The sequence below is a fragment of the Scophthalmus maximus genome, chromosome 17 (assembly GCF_022379125.1).
Source record: "Scophthalmus maximus strain ysfricsl-2021 chromosome 17, ASM2237912v1, whole genome shotgun sequence".
NCBI classification, from domain to species: Eukaryota; Metazoa; Chordata; class Actinopteri; order Pleuronectiformes; family Scophthalmidae; genus Scophthalmus; species Scophthalmus maximus.
Genome location: NC_061531.1, coordinates 10,414,758 through 10,429,023, shown reverse-complemented (window position 1 = coordinate 10,429,023; position 14,266 = coordinate 10,414,758). Strand labels below are relative to the sequence as shown.

Genomic DNA, 14,266 nt, shown 5'->3' with positions numbered 1-14,266 from the left:
AGCATTACACCAGTCTAAAAACTATCCCAATTATAAAATTATGAATCACCAAAACTGGTAATGGAAAAAATAAAAAAATGTAGTGCTGCATAATCACATCTTATACCCCTTACACTTTAACCTGTTCACCATAAAAAATATGAAAATATGTGAACTCTAAAGGTAATGTTTCAGTGGCTGGTGATCAAGTTTTAGGCTCTGCAGTGTCCGATTGAAGTTTTTAAAGTGGTCCTCCAGCAGTGCAGCCTCTCTTCCGCCTTATGTCCATACTCTAATGACGGTAACCGTATGAAGAGGAAAATGATAAATCCATCAGATAATCTGATTCATTCTAAAAGCCCATTTGCATGTACGCTAGTTTCCCCCCCAATATCCACGCTGAATATACATTCTCGCTTCAAATCATTAATATGAAAATGGCTTTTTAGAATACGGAAACAGTAAACCTGAAGAATGATTTAAAACAAAATATGAGCTTAACAAGCTGGACTCTGTTGGTACTAACTGCACTCTGGGCTTAGCAGCGATTATTTTCCTACGACAAGATAATGTCCATTCATAGTCAGAACAAAGCTCTGGCAACTAATAAAACATTAATGTTAGCCTATACGACAGTATTCTGCTTACACAGAGCTGCCTTTGGAATTCAAATCAAAAAAATGTCATCTGGGTAAATTGGCATGCATTGCCCTATTTCAATAATGAAACACACTGTATATCGCTTATCTCCTTTTCTCAGTGGCTCTGATTTGGCACATATTGGTCATGCGTTCCTTGCTCTCTGAGGTTTTATACTGGATGGATGAATCGAATACTGTTTTGGTTTGAATTTCAACGTGTTGTGTTTAAATATGAAACGTGTCTTTATTTCTTTAGTTCATAAAGACACTTTCTGGACACTACAGCTTGTGCATCGGAGAACATTTGTGATCATGTGTGGCAGACATTTGTCATTTTAGAGTCAATCTGGACTCAACCAGATGTTACAGTTGAACAGGATATCTTGTTGTATTGAACCCTTTACAAATTGAAGTTTACATTCACTGTGACTGATTCACACCCTCTGGGAGCAACTTGGTTTTTGATCACCCACAGCAAAAACAAAGAAACAAAAACAAAAACACCAAGCAAAATCTGACTGCTCCAAAGTAAACGGGGAAATATGCCCCGGTACTTGTTGAGATCCAAAGAAAAAACGCTCAGTGTTGATCCAGAAGAGGGAAGTTTCAACTCTCATTGGAACTAATGAATATTTCATCGCCAACACAATTTCTGCCGCGTAGAAGCACTAATGAGGAACAATTGAAATCAAAGCCTTTTCAAACAGTCGACGGAGACAACACAAACTGAATTGCCTCTTTTTGTATCAAACCCCGAGTGGCTTCACTCAACCGCAGCTTCGGTGCCCTCAGGCAAAATTGTTTCCAGTTGATTCAGCTGTGGTGTTCAGTCTTTACAGTGAGATTGCTATACTAGCATACTTTGTGAACTGTATGAACAGATATTATTTTGGAACTTAGACCAGTAATAGTCAACTTTTTCTCAATATGTTGATCTGGTCTGTGAGTATATCACCAAGGCCTCTGTGCTACCTGTGAAAGTGCTAACATATATTTATACATATACACATATGTGCTGTATATATATGATAGTTCATAATAATGACTATACTGTTTTAGACAAATTAAATTCTCAAATAAGTTTGTAAACTGCAGTGTTTCCCATTAATTACCTATACTCAAAACATTGCTTAAATATTCATCCATCCATCCATTATCTATTCTGTTTATCCTTTGAGAGTCGCAGGGCAGCTGGGCTAAATCAAATATGTTTACAGTAAAATTGTGCACAAAAAGTGAAACAGATATATGTTTTCATCAGGATTGCATGCAGTGATACTAAAATAAATTGGGAATACATTCAGATGGAAATAATATGACCAAAACTAAAAGCATTTAGGAGATGTCTGTGGATGTCTATCATTACAGTTTCTGAGAATGTATTGAAACCTAAATTGACAAAGGATGCTTTGCACTTTACACCACTCCTCCAAATGTGATGGAGTATTGAGGGTGATTCATACAAAGGCTCTGAATTGATGTGTTCATGGGAATGATAAAGGTTAAGCTGACAAACACTGGATTGAATATTTGCCATGAGATCACTGATGTTAAATGAATATATTGCCCTGAGTGCTCCATGGTGGGAAGAGAGAACAAATAAAACTGTTGCTTAAGAGGGGGGACTGAGCCACAGACAGAGAGGTGGTGAGAGGCATCTGTCCGCCATGGTGTAAATGTCAGGTACCAGGGAAGGATTTCCTGTTATGAAGGCCATTACTGAATCACTTTCACTTCCTGGCAGCTGTCCTCTACAGGAGCATTGGAAAGTAAATGCTCATGTGCAGCCCGTCTCTAGACACACACTGCGTGGCTTATTTACTCCGATCTCCAATATTCTCTCCCAGACAGGTACTGTATAAATAATGAGACTGTGTTGTGTGAGATGGAGGTATTATGTGGATGTGTGGGCTTCAGGGAGATATGAAATGAAAGTATTGAATGCCAGATATTTGATTGAGCGATGGCCTAAGGGAATTCTCATTCTTTTCATTTTTATGTATAAGAACAATAAAAATACAGTGACACATTGGTGCAGTCACTGTCTTGGCAGAGAGCTGATTACGTGCATTATAATACTTATATTTAAATATGGAATCAAAAAATATTCAAGGCAACTCAATTTCCTTTTGGTAAAAGTGACTTTGGCAGAGTTAGTTGAGTCTTTTTGTCTGGTTAACACTACTTCTACACACGCTATATGAGTGTCTATAAATCTTCCTGTAATCCATATACATTCAATCATAATTTGTGTCATGTCAAGTATTTGCAAAACACGTGGCCCATTTCTGTCAAATTCCAGAAGGAAGTTGAAAAAGCGAATGACATGGAAATTATCTCACAGTGTTTGTTCCAAATGAAACCACCACAATACAAAATTAAAACTACTAATCACAGCACAGACATTCACTGCAGCGCATTACCCTCAAATGTGTTGTGTGGGAGGAACTGTGACCGCTGCGGGAAGTTTAACAAGGCTCCGGTGGTTTTTGTTCGTCTTCAGACATGATGAATGTCCCTTTGTTGCAAACCTTGAGTTGATAAAACAGCATATGCACCCAAGGAGGACATCTGCTTGTTCTCCTCCTGCACTGAGACTGTGTGAATATTCAAACGGATGGAGCCATGGTCATTAGCAACAGGGGAATGAAATGTGTGGACGTACAATATGCACCCAAAGTGTGAGAGAGAAAAGTGATGCAATCTCCGGAAAATTGAGTTATCACTGAGTGCTGTGTGGGGAATGGCATGTCAACATTGAAGTCTTTTGTGTGCAGGCAAGACAAGCCCTTAGCTGCTTTTGGAGTGGCTGCATTTTGCCTTGTACATAATACAACTGGGCTATGGCAGGACGGTGAGACAGGACAGTGACTTTAAAAGCCAAGTTTAGAGTAATAATGAATTCTGGATGAAAAATCTGTCAGAGAGACAACGCGAAAAAAAAAAGTCCACTGCAGAAATCAAAAAGGCTTTCGAGGACATTGCTGTACCACCACGGATTTACACCACGTCTCGGTCTGACATCACAGACAATTTCTGCAGTTAGTGGAAAAGTAAACATTTACCAACTCCACAAAGTGTCCAAACTAGTGAAGTGTGCACTTCCGTGCCACGGAAAAGTATTTTTCTGTGCACCATCTGGAAACTTTTTTCTTTGACTTTTTGATCATCTTCCAGTTGCTTGGAAGTGTTTTTTGTGCGTCGGCTGCTGTCATGGTTTAAATCATAGCTCCCGCTCCTGCTGCAGGGCTCTGCGGGACTTTGGGTCAGCGGGGGGTCACGCAAATGGCTGGTTACCGTGGGTGTTGGCACAGTCATCCTGAAATGTCATGTGTTCCCAGAGGACAAGATGTAGGTTAAGTGGTCGCCCAAGAGATCTAACCACAGGAGAACAGAGTGCTTTGGAGGTCAAATTCTCAAGGTTGTAGCATCTGACGAGCAGCCGCAGCTGAAGAGCCGGTGAGCGTGTTTGAGCAATATTTTGCATCTGCCTTGAAAAACAGTAGTTAAAAAAAAAAGTCACATGTGCATCGACACAAAATAAACGGTTGAAAAAATATACAATTACATTGTGTGCAAGCCTGACAGTGGAGACTAACGCTGAACACACTAAGATTTACACACATACTTGACTATAGATATGTATGTCGCCTGCAAATATCACACATGCACCGCATAAGAAAAGAATAATCCTGCATATAAGATTCGGTCCATTTTCATTTCTAGTTCACAGAATCAGATTCAAAAGAAATTTGTGTCTACATAGTATAATATATGCATCTCTTTTTGGCTTCCAGATGAGGTGTGAGTACATTACAGGAGACGGTACCTTATTTTTTCCACAAATTGAACCACCCACCCCTCAAACTATCGGAGCATGTCCCCGCTGATATAAGGTGCGAAAGAGATATGAGAGAAGGAGCAAAAATAAAGGGAAAGGAGCTGTCATGTTTGCTAATGTGTGAAAGAGCGATAGTAGGATGTACTATTTGTGTGCGTCTGTGTGTGTGTGTTTGTGTGTGTGTGTGTGTGTGTGTGTGTGTGTGTCTTCCAAGCATAAGTGAAGGTGTTTGTGGACATGGAGCAGTAACTGAGAGACACACACTGATTGCAGTGTGTCTCGGGGGATACTGAGATGGAGAAAGACTTACCGTGTTCCCATTTAATGCCTGTCTGACGGTGCCTTCATTAAGTCGGAGTGTTAAAGCTCCCTTGTGGATGCCATGTGTTAAGGGCAACACAGTCCCTTTTTTTTTTACATGAGCTGCCCTCTATGTGCCTCTCGTTTTTCTTTTTTTTTGCCTCAAGTGGTTGACAGAGATACACAGCGAGCTTCACACAGGCTGTTTCCGAATAGCTTTCTCAAACAGAACCTGAGCAGAGGCTTCGACAGAGGCAAATGAAATGGTTGAAGCATTATAATGCAAGGATATGTATTACATTCCGAGCCATGTTTATGTAAGCCTCAGACTGCAGAGGTTTCTTTCACAGGATGCTTGTGTGTGTGTGTGATTGCATTTGTGTTTGAGGCTCGGCGTCAATTTTACGCTTTGTGTGGAATTCAATAACAGACATCACCTTGGCAGGCGATTGCTATATGCTAAGTCTCCCCTTCACGCTCTCCGTGTGATATGGTGCTTCAATCCTACATTATTGAATGGATAGGATTCATCTTTTGCAAGCACACAACATATTTGACAGTAATATTTCCAGTACACTTTTTGAAACATTTCCACCCCCACCCAGCCATAGCTGTTCAATGTATTTTCATTCTGTATTGGATACAACAAAAGTCATGTTTACGTGCAGGGGGGGTTGGATTAACAGGGAATTACAGTTAAATTAAACATTACCGCTTTTAATATTTTTCTCTTCGACATCAGCCTCACTGTTTATTGTTCACTCATGACACTTTGTCAGAGCTGTATTAAGTTACTGTTACTGCAAACCCGACAATTCCTACTGCCACTGCTACACAATAAGAGCATTCAAGCGGAAATGTTATTCACCCCCGCAGTTGTCACTAACTGCAATTATTCATCAAAAATGTGCTTATGAAGCAAGACAGTCATTGTTGGCATTATTTTGGACAGCTGACGTTTTCTTCTTCCAAGGGCATAATGAAACAAAAAGGAGCTGCCGCATGTGAGCGGTTTGATGAAGAGCTACAGGCAACAGGCTGCACACCTACCAACCCCTGAAACCCTGAATTCATTCATTCATTCATTATTGGACAATACTCATACTTATTATTATTAGTAGTAGTAGTATTATTATTATTACTATCCGTAGGTATACAAATTAAGTATACTCAATCATTTCAATGGCAGCCTAAGGGCACACACTGCTTCTGGTTTCATTCGGAGGTGAACTGATATCAGTCTCTCACGTAACCTTGGGTTTCATGCTTATCCTTGCTTTCCCAAGTTAATACAATGAATCTTATTAATAGCCAGTATAAAGTCAGAGGCGTTCCCATTTTCCGATGACCATTCAAAGAAAATCCAATCATACCTTGTATATTCATATAGCCATAACTCTCTTCTGCCTCAAATCATCATAAAAATAGTAATAGAGGGATGGATATGTTTTCTATATTGATAAGACTAAAATATTTTTTTTTATGTATAGGACTCACGCCTCTTCAGGTAAATATTTAAGATAAATACTATAGGGGGCGATGTCAGTGCAATGCTGCAAATGTTGTATGCTTCCTGCAGCATCAAGCATCGGACTGGAGTCAACTGACTCACATTTAAAAAATGGGGAAAATAGAATATGCTGGATGCCCCGACACCTGCTATTTCAGAAATATATTTGATGTGCTTCATACCTTCCAGACCAATACCTCATTCACCCAACTGCTGTGAATTTGTAAGCTATTTTAAAATCCATTTTACATTCATTAAACCTTTAATATATATAAAAAATATATAGATTTCCTAGTGTTGAAAGTTTGCTCTTTTAATAATGTCATGTGAATTCCCCATGTAACCACAAATCCTCTCATTATAACAACCATCAAACATTTCAAACCTTTGAAGTGAACTTGCAAAATCCCGTCTTCTCAGTCATTCTTAGTGTAAAAGCAGCCGCAGCAGAGGTCGCCTGCAAATTGCAATATGATTCAGAAATTGCCGAAGATTGCACTATCCCGCTGCAGCTGCACTTGAGACTGCGAGCCGACGAGGGGCACGCTAGTTTCCCTGGGCTGGCAGAGAGAAAGCTGGCAAGTTCGATCACTGTGTCGTTTTCATGCGCAGAGCTGGATGTCCTCATGTCGCTGTTGTCCCCCGAGATACGTCATGTCCTCCTCTGCCATGTGTTTCCACTATTCCTTAGACGCGGCAGCACTTTCTCTCAAACACATCCTCTCTATATTATTTATTGGTGCCTCGTTTTCCGACAATTACACTTGAATACTTCTTCTTTATTTGTGTTTTAAAGCCTTTGAAAACATTACAAGGTGTCAAGTCAGCATGCAGCATTCTGCGCATACCACAGATCAATCTGGAGGCTCTGCACTGTAGGACTGCCATAGTCTTCACCTAAATTATCCTCCCAGCGAAGTGGAATGGTCAAAATCCCAGTGAGGTCCCAGAGGAGGTCAGTGGAAGACTTCCTTGTCAATGGGAAGTGAGGCATTATGTGGGGACTGGTCTCAGACTCCAACCCAACAGCCCAGCCCAGCGCTGATCATCCCTTCAGAAGCAATCTTTGGAAGAAGAATGGAACAATATCAGTCGTTCATTATTCTGTAGTAATTCTTTTTTCCATGAGTCATAATTACAACATATCACCATTCCTATGATTTCAACATTCAGTGAAGGGCCACACAAAATTCATGGCAAATGAGATTCCCCTCCGGAAATCATTACGGTTTCACCGGAATCTCCCACAATGCACTGCAAAAACATCTCAGTGCCACGTACCGACATGTCCTCAAAACGTCCTTGTGCACCCACTGCTTCCTGGTTAGGCTGCATCCTGCTGCATGTACACTTTCCTTCAGAATACAGTGACGGTTCTGCAACATTCAGATAAGGATTCTAATTTTGCGAGCCAGTGCACTTTGTGTCGACCACTAATGGCTAATGGAGTAAATAATTATAAAGCTAGCCTGCGATAAATCTGATTAGTTTCTCTCTCTCTCTCTCCTTTTCTCACTGCACTAAATTGGAGGCTGGGGGAGTAAAGGTCTGTTTTTCTATAATTATACAAACTCCAGCTTAATGCTAATCCATAGACTATTTTAGAGAATCAGTCAGAGCACTGTCAACTAGGAGCAAAACCGATACCTTTGTTTGCAATCCAATATATTTCTAATACTCTGACCCCTTTTTTCAGAATCCACAGGACCTTGAAAAATACCATATTGAAAAAATAGTTAAAATCGAACTCAGAGCAATTGATCAAAATTAGAATGAAGGGGTTTTAAATGAAAGCATGCAGTCTCAGGTCAAATGATTGTGTGTAATGTGGAAGGTGACAAACAGAGTTATCATCACACAGTTTGACAGAGCAATTTAGCATCTTTCAGCTCATTGTTTTGCTGTCAGGTGTCTGCAGCTTTACCTTTTCGATTCACTCTCACCACGTTTACCCTCTTTTCCCCAACAGCAGCAGCAGGAAGCTGCAAAAAACTGAAAAAGCAAAGATTTGCTGTGGCACATTAGCAACTGAAGAGTCACATTCACATTTATGGAGGCACAAATGAAGGGGTCAAAAAGGCATGCAGGAAATCTGGAGGTTAAATTTGAGTAAATGGATATGGACAATGGGCTTACATTAATATTTTATGCTAACTTGCCTCGAACGATGCTCTGTCTTCTAGGCCATAGAATACAAGATGAAATCTCTAACCTTTTAAGCCAAAAGGAAGTCCAGCTGCCTCAGACTCAGACCTTATTAAATTTATTTAAATGTTCACATCAATCAGTTTTTGTTTGAATTTCATAAAATTTAAATATTATCAGACTGATTTAGTTCAGCCCTGAAATGTTGAGGAAGTGCACGTATACTGAACAGCCCATGGGAGCCTCGGAGAGAGATGTGAGTCATCAGCCTCGGCTCAGTGGGCAAGCTGCCCGCAGCCAGACCCGGTTCACTTTCCCTCCATCAGCAGGATGTTAAGAGTCAGAGCCCCGAGAGGTCTCCGAAGTGAGGTCTGAAAGACGGGGGTATCGGGGCAGTTTAACGGTGCCTGGTATGGGGTAAATGTTGTCGTTTTCTCTGGAGGTACTACTCTGTGGATTTGTCTGGTTGGCTCTGAATGAAAACCAGGCAGGCATGGACTTGCTGTATCCTTGAACTTTTTCTCCTGTCAGCACATTGTGTAGAGAAAATATAATTATGATAATGCACTGTTTGCTCTGATGGAGCTCTCAAATCTAATAAAGTGAGTTTAAAAACTTTATAACCTGATTTGGGATCCTTTTATCTTGGGTATATGCAAGATAAATTTTTTAAAGAAAAGAACAAAAGTAATAATAATTAGAACAATTACTGAAGAAAATAAAGCAAAATCATTTTTTTGAAGATTAAATGAGTCTTCATTACATTATATAAATCATACAAAAAAAGACAAACATTTTCAGTCCTATCCATTTAAATCCTTATCTCACAGGAAATGGTTGCTGCCAGGGTGTTAACATCTTGGGTCAGTTACATTAACATTAGTAATTTCTGAAGTTTCATATTAGCACTGTGTCTTTAGACATTAAAAAACATTTTGTTTTCTGCGTGGGTTCCTCGCAACTCGTTCCTAGGACTGGGTCCAATAGTTTGAACGCGGGCACTTGCACTCCACAGATGGCGAAGCTTCAGATGATTGACTTACGTTTTGGCATTTGTTTCAAACAAAGTTTCTTTAACTGGAGCGCTTGTCTGTCATGTTTACCTTTCCCACTTCGGAGAGCTCTCTGGTCCTTAAACGACTAGTTAGAAACAATTCATTTAAGTTAGGATTGATTCATTGTCATGTTGTCAAGACACGTTACTTGTGTCATCCAGCCCTGACCGATGCTCATTTGGAATAACATGTATCTCTAACTGGAGCTCAGGCCAGAGCTACTGAGTCAAGAGTCCAGTAACTTTTTTGTAAAGTGTATACTCCTGTGCTCTATATATGTTATCTCTTTCTATATTCCATCTAATTCTGAATCAGAAAACAAATGTAGCACTTAACTGTCAGTCACAAATCCTAAATCATATCCCCCTTCCCTCCTTTTCTTGCTCACATGTCCTCCTTCGAGGCCCACACTTACTAACTCGCGGCCTTGTGGGCCACTTTACTAGCCACTTTCTCATCAAAGCACCAAACTACATGGATCAACTCTACTTAGAGGAGTCAAGAGGAGTCTATATTTCAAAGCGGGAACTGTGTTGCAGCAGAGGCAATTACAAACAAGCGTTCTCCCCCCTGAAGATCTGCCAACGAGTTATACCTCTGTCAGCGGTTTTCTTCAAGGCTACCGTTCAAGCAATGCAACACTTTACGGTCTGATTTACCTTATTATGGTAATGACCAAAGTTTTTCCCACATGCCTCAGGGGGAGGAAAGGAAAAAAAAAGAAACACACGCACACGCACACACACACACACACACACACGCCAAGCATTTATCCTGTGTAATGAAGGAGGCATCACTTGAAAGGATCAACAACATCTTGAAGTGGAGGAACAATGGCGTGTTCAAAGAGCAGGTGGGAGAGGCCTGGCTTGAAACGAAACTCTACACTTCCACTGCTCCAAGCAGTGAAATTAAGCCAAACCATACAGAGGGATTATTAATTCACCGGATCGCCAGTGTTGGTCTCTTTTTAATTTGGTCTAACATACCATATGACTCCCACCGGCAGCTTAACGTTTGGTACGCAACATTCATCTTTGATATATATGGCTCCTTCTTAGTTAAAGGAATAGCAATGATACATAGTTTCAGGTGATTATACACTTATGAATACATAATAATCATTCAAATATTATGCAATCCTATATATAAGAGTATTATGTTCTATGTCTGCCAAATGATACACACTGGACCTTTTATATCAGTGCCGAAACGATACATTGATAAGCTGTTCCGACAGCAAATGATTCAGAAGCAGTGGAAGACAAACTTATACAATAAGTAAAGCATGAAATATTCAGAATTTGTCTGTCAGGAGCCAAATGAACTACTGTGTTGTTTGCATAATGACATTGACTGGCCTCAGCAAAGCTGTTGGACATGAATATCCTTTACTCGATACTTTTCATACCAGGAAAATCAACAGTGGTCAAAAGGTCACTTTGTAGTGTTATCCAACTACGCACATACACACACACACACACATGCACTCGCACACAAACAGAGCCCACACATCTATATGTAGATCGTATCTTGTTTGTAGTCATCTCTTCTATACTGCACTCCAATTATTTTGATAAGTGTGGACATCTAACGACAAATCAACGGAATTTAAAACAACAAATTAAATAAAACAAAGGATAATACCCAATTGGGCGCAGGTGACTCCACCTGCATACGTGCAATGATAAAAGTGCGAGATTTCCCCTAGATAATATTACTGGTATGCTGCAAGAGAGTGAAAGGGAAGTGAAAGTAACGGCTACATCTGCATGTGAACCTTCCTTTCCCTTTTCCTCCCTCAGTCTGACGACTCCCTGTTGGGAAATGTGTGGCTTTTCAGATGGTGTTGTAACGTAATCCACGGAGCGAGAGCTAGAGATATTTACTCTAACACCGCTGGTATCATCTGATTACTAATTCATAGGGATGGATCAGGGAGTGCATTTGTTGAGTGTGCGTGACTTGCTTGCATGCGGACACACGCTCGTGCACGTGTGTCTGTGGTCATTTGTCTGTTTAACAGTTGACTGTTTGCAGTGCTGTTATGAATTTATAGCTCAGATATACAGCTGCAGCTGTGGAGACCGGACAATATGTTCCTTCTTCTCCCCAATTTCCTCTGCTTCTCTTCCAACTTATTCCTTTTTTTCAACTAAATGAACAAAAACTGACTGATGTGTTCAACAGGGCTTTCGTCAAATTAACATATTGTTAAGAGTTCACGTGAACTCGGTCCTGGGGCAACATTTTTATGCATAATCACCAGAGGTTGATAGTGATTCATGATTTTTATTTTAACATGTTAACTGTGGTTTTGTACTCGCCTGAGCTACAGAATGAGTTTATGAAGAGTTACATTTAGGACTCACATTCTTAACCTTAATTTTCTGTGACTCCCATTCCAAAACATGTGATGACTACTTGACTGATATTTTCCAGTCAAGAGTTTCCTCATGTGTTGCTACTTTTAAAAATGCAGGCAAATAAAATGTGTATTTCCATCATATGAATAAAGAATTAGTAGACAGAGCCTCGGCTGAACCAAAAGAGAACAAGAGAAGCTCGTTGGAATCGATGATCATTGTGAGGTGCCCTAATTGCTGAGGATAATAAAGAATTGATTGAGGCAGTCAAGCTACAAAACCCATAACCTGCATGCCAGCGGTCTCCATGTGTGTACTGAAGCACACTAAACTTTCTTTTTTATAAATTTGATTGCTTTTTCTTGCACATTGTATTGCAGTCCCAAGTTGTGCACAAATTCCGCATGAAATTCCAAACTCCAATTGCTCTTCAAAAGAGGAACTTCCGATTGCTACTTTGCTCTGATGCAAAGCTGCTTCAGATCTTGGACCTTTGCACTGTGGATGTGCAGTCCAGTTTGTGCTGAGATCATTGCAATGGTAAGGGTCTCTCCTTTTTGATTACTGACGAGCATGGGACAGTCATGCCAGCTCACCTGCAAAGTCTAGAAAATGAAGTTGTCTTCGAGGTTTTCTCGACATTTGTTCATGATCCACACTCCTTTCACCTCTGTCAATGCATATTGCGCTATGGAATATATCAATTTATTTAACTCTTAAATATCCATAATTTGCATCATAACTCCAGTGGCTCTCTTCTTGGCTATTTTTGAGCACGTCTTTTTTTAAATTATAATTACACTGAATGTATTCAGGAACACAGCGCCCTGAGAACACTGAGTAGATACCCCCCAGTTCTAAGGGACGAGTTTAAGAAAAAGAAGAACAAAAAATACATAAACATGTAACTGCAAAAAACTACCATGGTGTGTTCGGGTCAAGCAGATGACAGCACCCTGAGGTCCTCTTATAGAACAATTAGTAGCCCGAATGTACTGTACACTGTATCCTGCCGAGACCCAATGAATATTTCATGGCATGCAAGAGAGAGGCTGCACATTGTAGAGCACCAAGGGTCAGTGAGAGTCAGATTGGAGGAGGGAGAGCCCTCCATGTAGAGGCTTGTTCATTAGATATGCAGCGGCAGCGGTAGAGAGAAATCAAGGCAATGTATAAATGCAATTCCCTGGCTGCAAGATTCTTTGGAAAAAGCACGAGTTCATGAGCATTTTTATACACTGATAACTTGGGGTCAATCCACACCTGTGGCCACATACATGTACGCTTCACATGTCCATTCCACAGTATATGGACGCAGTGTACTGTACACGTGTGCTTGGTTGCACATATATTCACATAGCACAGATATTTGCCAGCTGAAATTCAAAAGGCAAAGTATTTTGCAATTTTTAACTCAGAAACTCCCCTCAACTCCCCTCATCGAGGGGAGTCTGCTGCCATTCATTCTGGTGTGGTATACAACCAAATATAACACAATTAAGTATACCCATTCATTCGACTGTGAATATTTTCAGGGACGTCATGATTCCGTGGTATTGAATTCAAAACATCCACCCACTTTCAACCTGCTGCTCTGTCACTCTGGACCAGCAGTGTAAACTGTGGCGAACTCGCACAGTTTCACATTGAACCAAATATGTTTTTGTTTTTTTAAACATGCATTGATTCATTTACGACATCCTGCCATAATATCATCATTGACTGCTACATGTTGATTTTCTACTATTTCATAGGTAAAATCTTTGCTAGGCACATTGATTTGCTCAGACCGTCCTTGCCTTGCTACTCCCCCGTCTCTCCATCTCTCAAACACATTAATTACGGACCCGTCTGTCATAGTCAGACTTGCCATCAGTAACACGGGTTTTCACCATTCCTGTCCTTTCTCCGTACCAGCCTTTTCTCTGTGTGCCTGTCTCTCAGGGGATGCATGTGCCGCGACTGGGCTCCCTTGTCCATTATGATGAGGGTTGATGGAATAGAGGTGTGCTGTGTATTGTTCCGTTATTTATTAGTCACAGACTTGGCGATTACATATTTGCAGTGAAGCACTTGAGTTGTGGTATTATTTAATAATAATTTTTAAAAAAGCAACCCCCAGACTCTCATTCACATACAGCCCACATCATTCTAATGTGGGAAACCCTGGCCTGTGTCTTAACATGTGTGTGATTGTGTGTGTGTGTGTGCGTGTGTGTGTGTGTGTGTGTGTGTGTGTGTGTGTGTGTGAGACAGACACAGTTTGCTCTTAGCATTTTTTACACGACCTCTGTGCTATGTTTGTTTGACAGGAGCCTCGTCGTCCCTTTCCCTTAGCTGCCTATTAGCTGTTATTAATGTGCCTCAGTACTTTACCTGCTAGCAGTGATATGCTCATCTAATACATTGTAAACTGAATCAAGCAACAA

General features: G+C 40.5%; 1 long non-coding RNA gene across 2 annotated transcripts in view; it reads left to right on the top strand.

Moving 5' to 3' along the window:
* Positions 1-14,266, top strand: part of LOC118288879 — a 149,697-nt gene that overhangs the window by 112,366 nt on the left and 23,065 nt on the right. The gene's annotated exons all lie outside the window — the stretch shown is intronic.